Source organism: Triticum aestivum, chromosome 7A, assembly GCF_018294505.1.
Source record: "Triticum aestivum cultivar Chinese Spring chromosome 7A, IWGSC CS RefSeq v2.1, whole genome shotgun sequence".
Lineage (NCBI taxonomy): Eukaryota > Viridiplantae > Streptophyta > Magnoliopsida > Poales > Poaceae > Triticum > Triticum aestivum.
The window spans coordinates 411,655,771-411,666,062 of record NC_057812.1 but is presented as its reverse complement, the minus strand read 5'-3'; positions in this window follow the sequence as shown (position 1 = coordinate 411,666,062).

Below are 10,292 nucleotides of genomic sequence, written 5' to 3'. Positions count from 1 at the left end.
TTCAAAAATGCTCAAATCATGGGTGCATATGATGACCTAATGATTAACATCCAAATTGAAAATTGGGATGTTACAATCATCTACGCATAAACCTGGCTCTGATACAACTGTTGGGGAACGTATCATGCAATTTCAAAAAAAATTCCTACGATCACGCAAGATCTATCTAGGAGATGCATAGCAACGAGACGGGGAGAGTGTGTCCACATACCCTCGTAGACCGAAAGTGGAAGCGTTAGATTAACACGGTTCATGTAGTCGAACATCTTCACGATCCAACCAATCCAAGTACCAAACGTGCGGCACCTCCATGTTCAGCACACGTTCAGCTTGATGACGTCCCTCGAACTCTTGATCCAGCAGAGGGTCGAGGGAGAGTTCCGTCAGCACGACGGCGTGGTGACGGTGATGGTGATGTGATCCGCATAGGGCTTCGCCTAAGCACTACGATGCTATGACCGGAGGAGTAAACTGTGGAGGGGGCATCGCACACGGCTAAGAGAATTCTTGGTGTGCCTTTGAGGTGTCTCTCACCCCCTTATGTAAAGCAGAGGGGGAGGAGGTGGCCGGCCAGGGGTGGCGCACCATGAGGGGGGTGTCCTACTAGGACTCTGTTCCTAGTAGAATTCGCCCCCCTTTCCTTCCAACGGAGAGGGGGAAAGGGGAAAGGAGGGAGAAGGAGCAGGAAAAGGGGGGCCACGCCCCTCCCCTTGTCCAATTCGGATTGGGAAAGGGGGGCACGCGCCACCTCCCGTGGGCTGCCTCCTGTCCTCCACTATGGCCCATTAGGCCCCTTAACTTTCCCGGGGGGTTCCGATAGCCTCCCGGTACTCTGAAAAATCCCCAAACCTTATCGGAACCATTCCGGTGTCCGTATATAACCTTCAAATATATCAATCTTTACCTCTCGACCATTTCGAGACTCAAAACACATAACTCATAATACAAATCGTCATTGAACGTTAACCGTGCGGACCCTACGGGTTCGAGAACTATGTAGACATGACCGAGACACATCTCCGGTCAATAACCAATAGCGGAACCTAGATGCTCATATTGATTTCTACATATTCTACAAAGATCTTTATCAGTCAAACCACATAACAACATACGTCATTCCCTTTGTCATCGGTATGTTACTTGCCCAAGATTCGATTGTCAGTATCCTCATACCTAGTTCAATCTCGTTACCGGCAAGTCTCTTTACTCATTCCATAATGCATCATCCCATAACTAACTCATTATTCACATTGCTTGCAAGGCTTATAGTGATGTGCATTACCGAGAGGGCCCAGAGATACCTCTCCGATACATGGAGTGAAAAATCCTAATCTTGATCTATGCCAACTCAACAAACACCTTCAGAGACACCTGTAGAGCATCTTTATAATCACCCAGTTATGTTGTGACATTTGATAGCACACAAGGTGTTCCTACAGTATTCAGGAGTTGCATAATCTCATAGTCAAAGGAATATGTATAAGTCATGAAGAAAGCAATAGCAATAAAACTAAACGATCATTATGCTAAGATAACGAATGGGTCTTGTCCATCACATCATTCTCTAATTATGTGATCCCGTTCATCAAATGACAACACATGTCTATGGTCAGGAAACTTAACCATCTTTGATTAACGAGCTAGTCAAGTAGAGGTATACTAGGGACACTCTGTTTGTCTATGTATTCACACATGTACTAAGTCCCTGGTTAATGCAATTCTAGCACAAATAATAAACAGTTATCATGATATAAGGAAATACAAATAACAACTTTATTATTGCCTCTAGGGCATATTTCCTTCACATTCTCCCTCATCTATGGAGCCGAGGTGGTCCTCCCTCATGAGGTCAAGCATCGCTCCGTGCGGGTCTTGGCGTTTGATGAGGCATGCCAGGGAGGAACGCTGCCATCAAGCCTCACTCCATTCAGCGAGCTACGAGCAGGCGTTGCGGCGGTACCACTGCCGCAACGTCCGCTCCAAGACGCTCGAGGTGAGTGATCTCGTCCTGAGGCGGGTGCTCTCCAGGGAAGGGCTTCATAAGCACTCACCCATGTGGGAGGGCCCATTCAGGATCGCCCATGTCTCCAGGCCTGGCGCCGCGCGCCTGGAGACGTAGGACGACATCCCCGTCCAGAATGCTTGGAACATCCAACATCTCTAGAAGTTCTACCCATGACCAAGGCTCCGCGCCTGTGAAGATCTCCGCTCGTGACACTCTCATGTAATAATGAGTTGGGGTTGTACATGCCCCGGAGTCTCCTGAGTGCCGCCTCTGGGCCTCACGGGGGCTCCCACCCATGTCCTCGTGGAGACAAGAAGACTAGCCTAGGTCCTGGACGCGTCTGTTCTTTTGCTTTCTTTCTGTAGTTGGTTTGCAACTTCTTGAGTGAAATTTGTAGTTTTTGCGTCTTTCATTCACAAGGGTCGGGAAATCTCTTTCTTTTTCTCTCCTTGTAGTGTTCGCTCTTTAAAATTTCGCCTAGGGGAGAGTGGCAGTTGCCCGTCACTCTTCCTCGCGCATCCCGCGCGAGGTGCTGGGTACGGTGTGTGCACTTGGGCTTGCCCGCGACCACACCCGCCAAAGCCCTGCTACCCCAGCCTTTGGCATCCTAATCCTTAAGGGATGCTCTCAAACGAGCTCATGGGCATGCACGTCCTCTCGAGTCCATGCTCCCGGGCACCGCGACGCGACACGCTAGCCATGACCAACCCACGCTCGGGGGCTCACGCGAGGTAAGACGAGACACCTCATGACGTCTTCTAACCCTGCAGCTACATGACGCCTCCCAAGGCTCAACGACTCAAGAGTCTTCAAGAAGGAAGCCCTTGGAAGACGCCCTTGAGGCAAGGGGCATGCCCCCGCAGCACGGGAGTCTACTGCGAGCACATCCAACTAAGTCGTCTTAACCACACCCAGCAGCAGCACAAATATCATGACATAATATAAAAATAACGAGCATATCATAATGGCGCAAGCGCCATGGTTCATTACACGCCCCAATAGGGCTCTCTACTTTTTTAGATGTAGAAAAAAGGAAGAAACAAAAGCAGGTCGCGCGACTACATCGGCCCCCCTGAGGCCCGGCTCCAGTGGCGCTTGAGCTCAGCCGGAGACTTCCTCCTATTTCACTGGGGCACGCTGGCGATGCAACTTGTCGACCTCCCCACTCCGAGCCCGTGGGCGTGGTGGCTCGTCGTAGTCACCATCGCTCGAACTCTGCCTAGAAGAGGAGCCCCCGCTGCTGGAGGCGGCGTGGCCGTCGCCAAGGGCAAGCTCACTGCCACCGACAACGCCATCGGCGTCGTCACTATCGCTCTCCAGGCAGCACCCCAGATGCCGGCCGCCTTCCCCAATGACCCTGACATAGAGGGTCACGACATCGTCATACGTGAAGTGGAGGGTGCACCTCCCATGCAGGCCGCACGCGGGGCAAGCGGCTGCCACCCGCGGTTCAGGAACACATTGCCAGCGGCGGTGACCTCATCATACACCCATGAGGCCTTGCTACACCAGCCATTGGCCCATCGCCAGAGGCCACCAGGCCCTCCAGCCAGCAGCGCGGTCATGAAGGAAGGCGAAAGCAGGAACCAGATGCCCCCTGGCCTCTCTGACCACACTATGAATTCCGAAGGCGCGTCAGCTGAGTGGGAGCGCGGCCGTGGCGGCTGGATGATCTCGACATACCTTCCCCCATCGCCGAGGTCACCTCATCCACGGCAGCCCCTGCCACGGGAAGAAGCTCCACCACGGCTGCCGGAGGTAGCGCTGGCCGTTGAAGGGGCGCGCTCGCACCCCCGATAGATTGCTGACGGAGTCTCCGCATGCTTTCGGAGCCGCCCACGGCCTCTCTTGGGCGGTGGCGAGCCTGGCCCCTCGTTGGGGGCCTTTCCCTTCTCTGCTGCGGAAAACCTCCTCGTCGGCACTATGGATGTTTCAACAATACGGCGGAAGGAAGAAGGAGAAGCAAGGAGCGAGAAGATGGAGATGGGAAGGGGGCTCCGCCCCACCCCCCCATTTATAGCCAGAGGGAGGCCAACCGCCGGCCTCCATGATCCCCAGTAATGATGATCTTTTTTTGCATGCAGTAGGCTGTTGTCAAGTTGAACAGTTGCCGAGGCAGCATGGGGAAGCGGAGACGCCCATGTCCCATCAAGCGCCACGCGTCGACCAGGTCCGCAAGCGGTTGGAGCCTGCGACACTTTGCCCTTTGGCTTCGCCTCAAAGCCAAGTCCGAGCGCGCCTTGGGCCCGAGGGCTACTGTTGGCGTTCTAGGAACCAGGGTACCCAGACTTGCCTGCCTGCGGCCCACGGCGTGGCTCCATCAGCGGCCTGGTATGGCCCATCTTCAGCATCGACAAGACAAGACCCTCGCGAGGGGCCAAGCCTCGCGTGGCGAACGATGCCAAGACCTCCAGAAGGAGCGGCCTCCCTAGGCTGGCTCCTGATGGGCGGAGATTTCTATGTAGGCGCTCACCTCATGAGGTTGAGGTGACGCAAGCCATGACAATAAAGGCCAGGTGGGCGCCAGTGGGCATAGTACAACATGTTTCCTCTTTGGTGCTAAAGAGGCAAGCATGGGCACGGAGTTCCGAGGAATCAGCCAAAGGTTTCCATTTCTGTGCTACAAGACCAAGACAGCTAGGATGGAAGGACGGAGGTCATCACCGAGCCCACCACGACGTCATGACCAGAAGCTTTGCAGGCGAAAACCACCTTTCGTCAGGATAAGATGTACTATTTGTCTCCCTTCAAATTGGGTCGTTGTGGGATCCCTTCCCGCCTTCATTTTGGGGGAAGAGGGCCAAGGCCACTATAAATATAGCTTAGCCACCACCATAGAAGGGGATCGAGCCATCCGAACCATCACCAGCTCACACCTTCACAAGAATAGACCTCCCGAGGTAGTTCTTCCTCTGTACTAGTTCATCCTCGGCCCACCTTGAGGCTAATCCACCAAAAAGCAGGAGTAGGGTCTTACACCGCAAGGTGGCCCAAACCTGGGTAAACTATCATGTCCCTTTCCTTTCCTATTCATTGAGCTAGGCCATGAGAGCAACGAGTTGGTAGGTTGGGAAGATTGAGTTCGTCGCATGCACCCCAGAGTTCAAATCTTTCTTGGGTCTACGGAGCCCGGAATCCGATAACTCCCTTATGCACTGCCGACGATGTTTTGATATCCTTTCACTGCTTTCTTAGCTTACACGCCTATGCAACTCTGACTTTAACTCATATTTCTTCTGGAGATATCATCTAAAACAACCAAAACCATTTTTAGCGAAGCATGACGGTGCTACGGGATCTGGTACACATCCTGCATACCGGTATAACCATGTAAGTACCTGTCCTCCGGTACAACAGCAAGGTCGATTCCTCTTATTTGATCAACCATTCTCCATGTCAAAAATGCAGAGGGGGGTGCAAGGAGCACAAGGCCTGCACATCCAAGCAGGTGGTAACATGGAATTCTACATGGAACATCCCAAGCGCAAGCAGAGCTGGAGTGAGCATGTACAATGAGCTAGCGTAAGTCATTGCATTTCATTTAATTCGTACTGGCCTGCGTGTATGATTTGTGTGTAGTGGCGAATCCACAAATTCAAGTTACCAGGGAGAAAAATTCAACTTAAAAAATACGAAGGCACTTGCACTCCGGAAATCAACATAACTTGAGAAATGTGAAGCTACATGCACTTTGAAAACCACCTAATGATCCAATGTAGTTCCAGATTATAAAATACTAAATGATGTGAGCACCAAAAAACATAAAATGCAACATGGTGTACAAGGACTACTAACATGGTCTGTACCTTCCTGATTTTTTCATTCTCTGGCTGAAAATATAGAAGTGTAATTGCACATATAACCAGTGCGCAAACTGCATATCAATATATCTATCCTGCACAAGTATGCCAATAGTTTCAAACAATAGATTAGAAAAGTACTTATGCTACGTTCTCATGGTACGGGGACTTTCTGGTAGATGGCCTCAACGTTTCCTCAAGCCATGTAAATGTACTATAATTTGCTTGTCATCAATTCCTGCAAATCTCTGTGTCTCTCTCAACATAGCAGATCATCATTAGACACTAAATCATTCAATGGGAGCTTGCAAAATGCTTGCATTAGATCCCTCATTAGACACTACATGTTCATCACCTGGAGCATGTAGAATGTTTGCCTCAAATCCTTCATTAGCGGTCTGTTCATTAGACACTTCAGGCTCAAAAACATCATGAGCTTGTATGTTTGCACCACAAAATTGATTAGATACATCAGGTTCAGTCAGTTCAGTATTGATTGGGGGAGTTATAAAATAAGTAGAAATTGGTTTCATTTTCTCATAGATTCCCTACATACAAGCAGTTTTACAACACCGTCAGGTTTAACTATTGCCTAGAAATTGAATAGTTGAATTTGATATAATCAGGGATGTGATGTACCTGCTCGTTGCGCACGCTCTCTTGAAAGCTACGACTGTCCGTTTGCGCATGCTCGATAACATGCTCGTGTTGCCACCGTTGCCTCCCATGCAGGCTACACCCAGGGTTGGATCTTCATCTTCTTGTCCTTCCATTCGCTTGAAGCCCAGCGACTGGCGTCCAACGAGGGCACGAGGAAGTGCTGTGTCGGTTTGTCTAGCGGCGGGTAGGTTAGGAGCGAACTAGACTGGAGGCTGGAGCGAACGAATTGGGATTTTTCCAGCTGTCGATCGATATGGGAGGCGCTCATTTGGGTCGTGAGCCTGCTATAGGGCCTGCCTTGCACTTATGTTATTGCCCCATACAAATTGAAACATTTTTCTTCATTTTTTACATTGTCTGCTCATGCGCTGGGATGAACAAAACTAGCCTGGGCCAACCTGGATGACTCAAACTAAGTGCACTCTTTCCAGCCACCCGAGGCGGCCGCCCATACCAACCCCTACGGTGGTGTCACCCCTTTTTACATGTATGATTGGGGTAGTGAAAATATTCCAGTGGCGCTTTTAATTTACCCACAGAATGGTTGAATTGCTTGTTTCTGTTGGGGAACAAAGTGTTTCAAAAAATTCCTACGATCACACAAGATCTATCTAGGAGATGCATAGCAATGAGAGGGGAGAGTGTGTCCATGTACCCTCGTAGACTGAAAGTGGAAGCGTTAAGTAACGAGGTTGATGTAGTACTGAACGCACGACACCTCCCCGATCTGCAAACGTTCAGCTCGGTGACGCCCCTCATACTCTTGATCCAGCTGAGGTCGAGGGAGAGTTTCTTCAGCACGATGGCGTGATGACGGTGATGATGAAGTTACCGACGCATGGCTTCACCTAAGCACTACAACGATATGACCGAGGTGGAAATCTATGGAGGGGGGCACCGCACACGGCTAAGACAACTGTCAACTTGTGTGTCTATGGGGTGCCCCTCCTCCGTATATAAAGGAGTGGAGGAGGGAGGGTCGGCCCTCTCTATGGCGCACCCCAAGGGGGATTCCAATTCCTAGTAGGAGTAGGTTTCCCCCCGCTTCCCTAGTTGGAGTAGGAGAAGAAGGAAAAAGGAGAAGGACAGAAGGAAAGGGGGGTCGCCCCCCTCCCCAATTCAGGTTGGGCTTGGGGGGCACCCCACTTGGCCGCCTCCTTCTCTCTCCCACCATGACCCATTAAGGCCCATTGACTCCCTGGGGGATTCCGGTAACCACCCTGGTACTCCAGTAATTGCTCGAACTTATCCGAAACCATTCGGGTGTGCAAACATAGACTTCCAATATATCAATCTTTATGTCTCGACCATTACGAGACTCCTCGTCATGTCCGTGATCATATCCGAGACTCCAAACTACCTTCGGTACATCAAAACACATAAACTCATAATACCGATCATCGAACGTTAAGCGTGCGGACCCTACGGGTTCGAGAACAATGTAGACATGACCGAGACTCACTTCCCGTCAATAATCAATAGCGGAACCAGGATGCTCATATTGGTTCCTACATATTCTACGAAGATCTTTATCGGTCAAACCGCATAACAACATACGTTGTCCCCTTTGTCATCGGTATGTTACTTGCCCGAGATTCTATCATCGGTATCTCAATACCTAGTTCAATCTCATTACCGGCAAGTCTCTTTATTCATTCCGTAATGCAAAATCTCACAACTAACTCATTAGTCACATTGCTTGGAAGGCTTATAGTGATGTGCATTATCGAGAGGGCTTAGAGATACCTCTCCGATACACGGAGTGACAAATCCTAATCTCGATCTATGCCAACTCAACAAACACCATTGGAGACACCTGTAGAACATCTTTATAGTCACCTAGTTACCTTGTTATGTTTGATAGCACACTAAGTGTTCCTCCGGTATTCGGGAGTTGCATAATCTCATAGTCATAGGAACATGTATAAGTCATGAAGAAAGCAATAACAATAAACTAAACGATCATAGTGCTAAGATAACGGATGGGTCAAGTCAATCACATCATTCTCTAATGATGTGATCCCGTTCATCAAATGACAACTCATGTCTATGGTTAGGAAACTTAACCATCTTTTGATTAACGAGCTAGTCAAGTAGAGCCATACTAGTGACACTCTGTTTGTCTATGTATTCATACATGTACTAAGTTTCCGGTTAATACAATTCTAGCATGAATAATTAACATTTATCATGATATAAGGAAATATAAATAACAACTTTATCATTGCCTCTAGGGCATATTTCCTTCAGTCTCCCACTTGCACTAGAGTTAATAATCTAGATTACATAGTGATGATTCTAGCACCCATGGAGTCTTAGTGTTGATCATGTTTTGCTCGTGAGAGAGGCTTAGTCAATGGGTTTGCAACATTCAGATCCGTATGTATCTTGCAAATCTCTATGTCTCCCTCCTTGACTTGATCGCGGATGGAATTGAAGCGTCTCTTGATGTGCTTGGTTCTCTTGTGAAATCTGGATTCCTTTGCCAAGGCAATTGCACTAGTATTGTCACAAAAGATTTTCATTGGACCCGATGCACTAGGTATGACACCTAGATCGGATATGAACTCCTTCATCCAGACTCCTTCATTTGCTGCTTCCGAAGCAGCTATGTACTCTGCTTCGCACATAGATCCTGCCACGATGCTCTGCTTGGAACTACACCAACTGATAGCTCCACCATTCAATAAAAATACGCGTCCGGTTTGTGACTTAGAGTCATCCGGATCAGTGTCAAAGCTTGCATCGATGTAACCGTTTACGACGAGCTCTTTGTAAGCTCCATAAACGAGAAACATATCCTTAGTCCTTTTCAGGTATTTCAGGATGTTCTTGACCGTTTTCTAGTGATCCACTCCTGGATTACTTTGGTACCTCCCTGCTAAACTAATAGCAAGGCACACATCAGGTCTGGTACATAGCATTGCATACATGATAGAACCTATGGCTGAAGCATAGGGAATGACTTTCATTTTCTCTCTATCTTCTAAAGTGGTCAGGCATTGAGTCTGACTCAACTTAACACCTTGTAACACAGGCAAGAACCCTTTCTTTGCTTGATCCATTTTGAACTTCTTCAAAACTTTATCAAGGTATCTGCTTTGTGAAAGTCCAATTAAATGTCTTGATCTATCTCTATATATCTTGATGCCCAATATATATGCAGCTTCACCGAGGTCTTTCATTGAAAAATTCGTATTCAAGTATCCTTTTATGCTATTCAGAAATTCAGAATCATTTCCGATCAACAATATGTCATCCACATATAATATCAAAAATGCCACAGAGCTCCCACTCACTTTCTTGTAAATACAGGCTTCTCCAGAAGTCTGTATAAAACCACATGCTTTGATCACACTATCAAAGTGTATATTCCAACTTCGAGATGCTTCCACCAGTCCATAAATGGATCAGTGGAGCTTACACACTTTGTTAGCACCTTTTGGATCGAAAAAACCTTCTGGTTGCATCATATACAACTCTTCTTTAAGATATCCATTAAGGAATGCAGTTTTGACATCCATTTGCCAAATTTCATAATCATAAAATGCGACAATCGCTAACATGATTCGGACGGACTTAAGCATCGCTATGGGTGAGAAGGTCTCACCATAGTCAACTCCTTGAACTTGTTGAAAACCTTTTGCAACAAGTTGTGCTTTGTAGACAGTAACATTACCGTCAGCATCAGTCTTCTTCTCGAAGATCCATTTATTCTCTATGGCTTGCCGATCATCGGGCAAGTCAACCAAAGTCCACACTTTGTTCTCATACATGGATCCCATCTCAGATTTCATGGCCTCAAGCCATTTTACGGAATCTGGGCT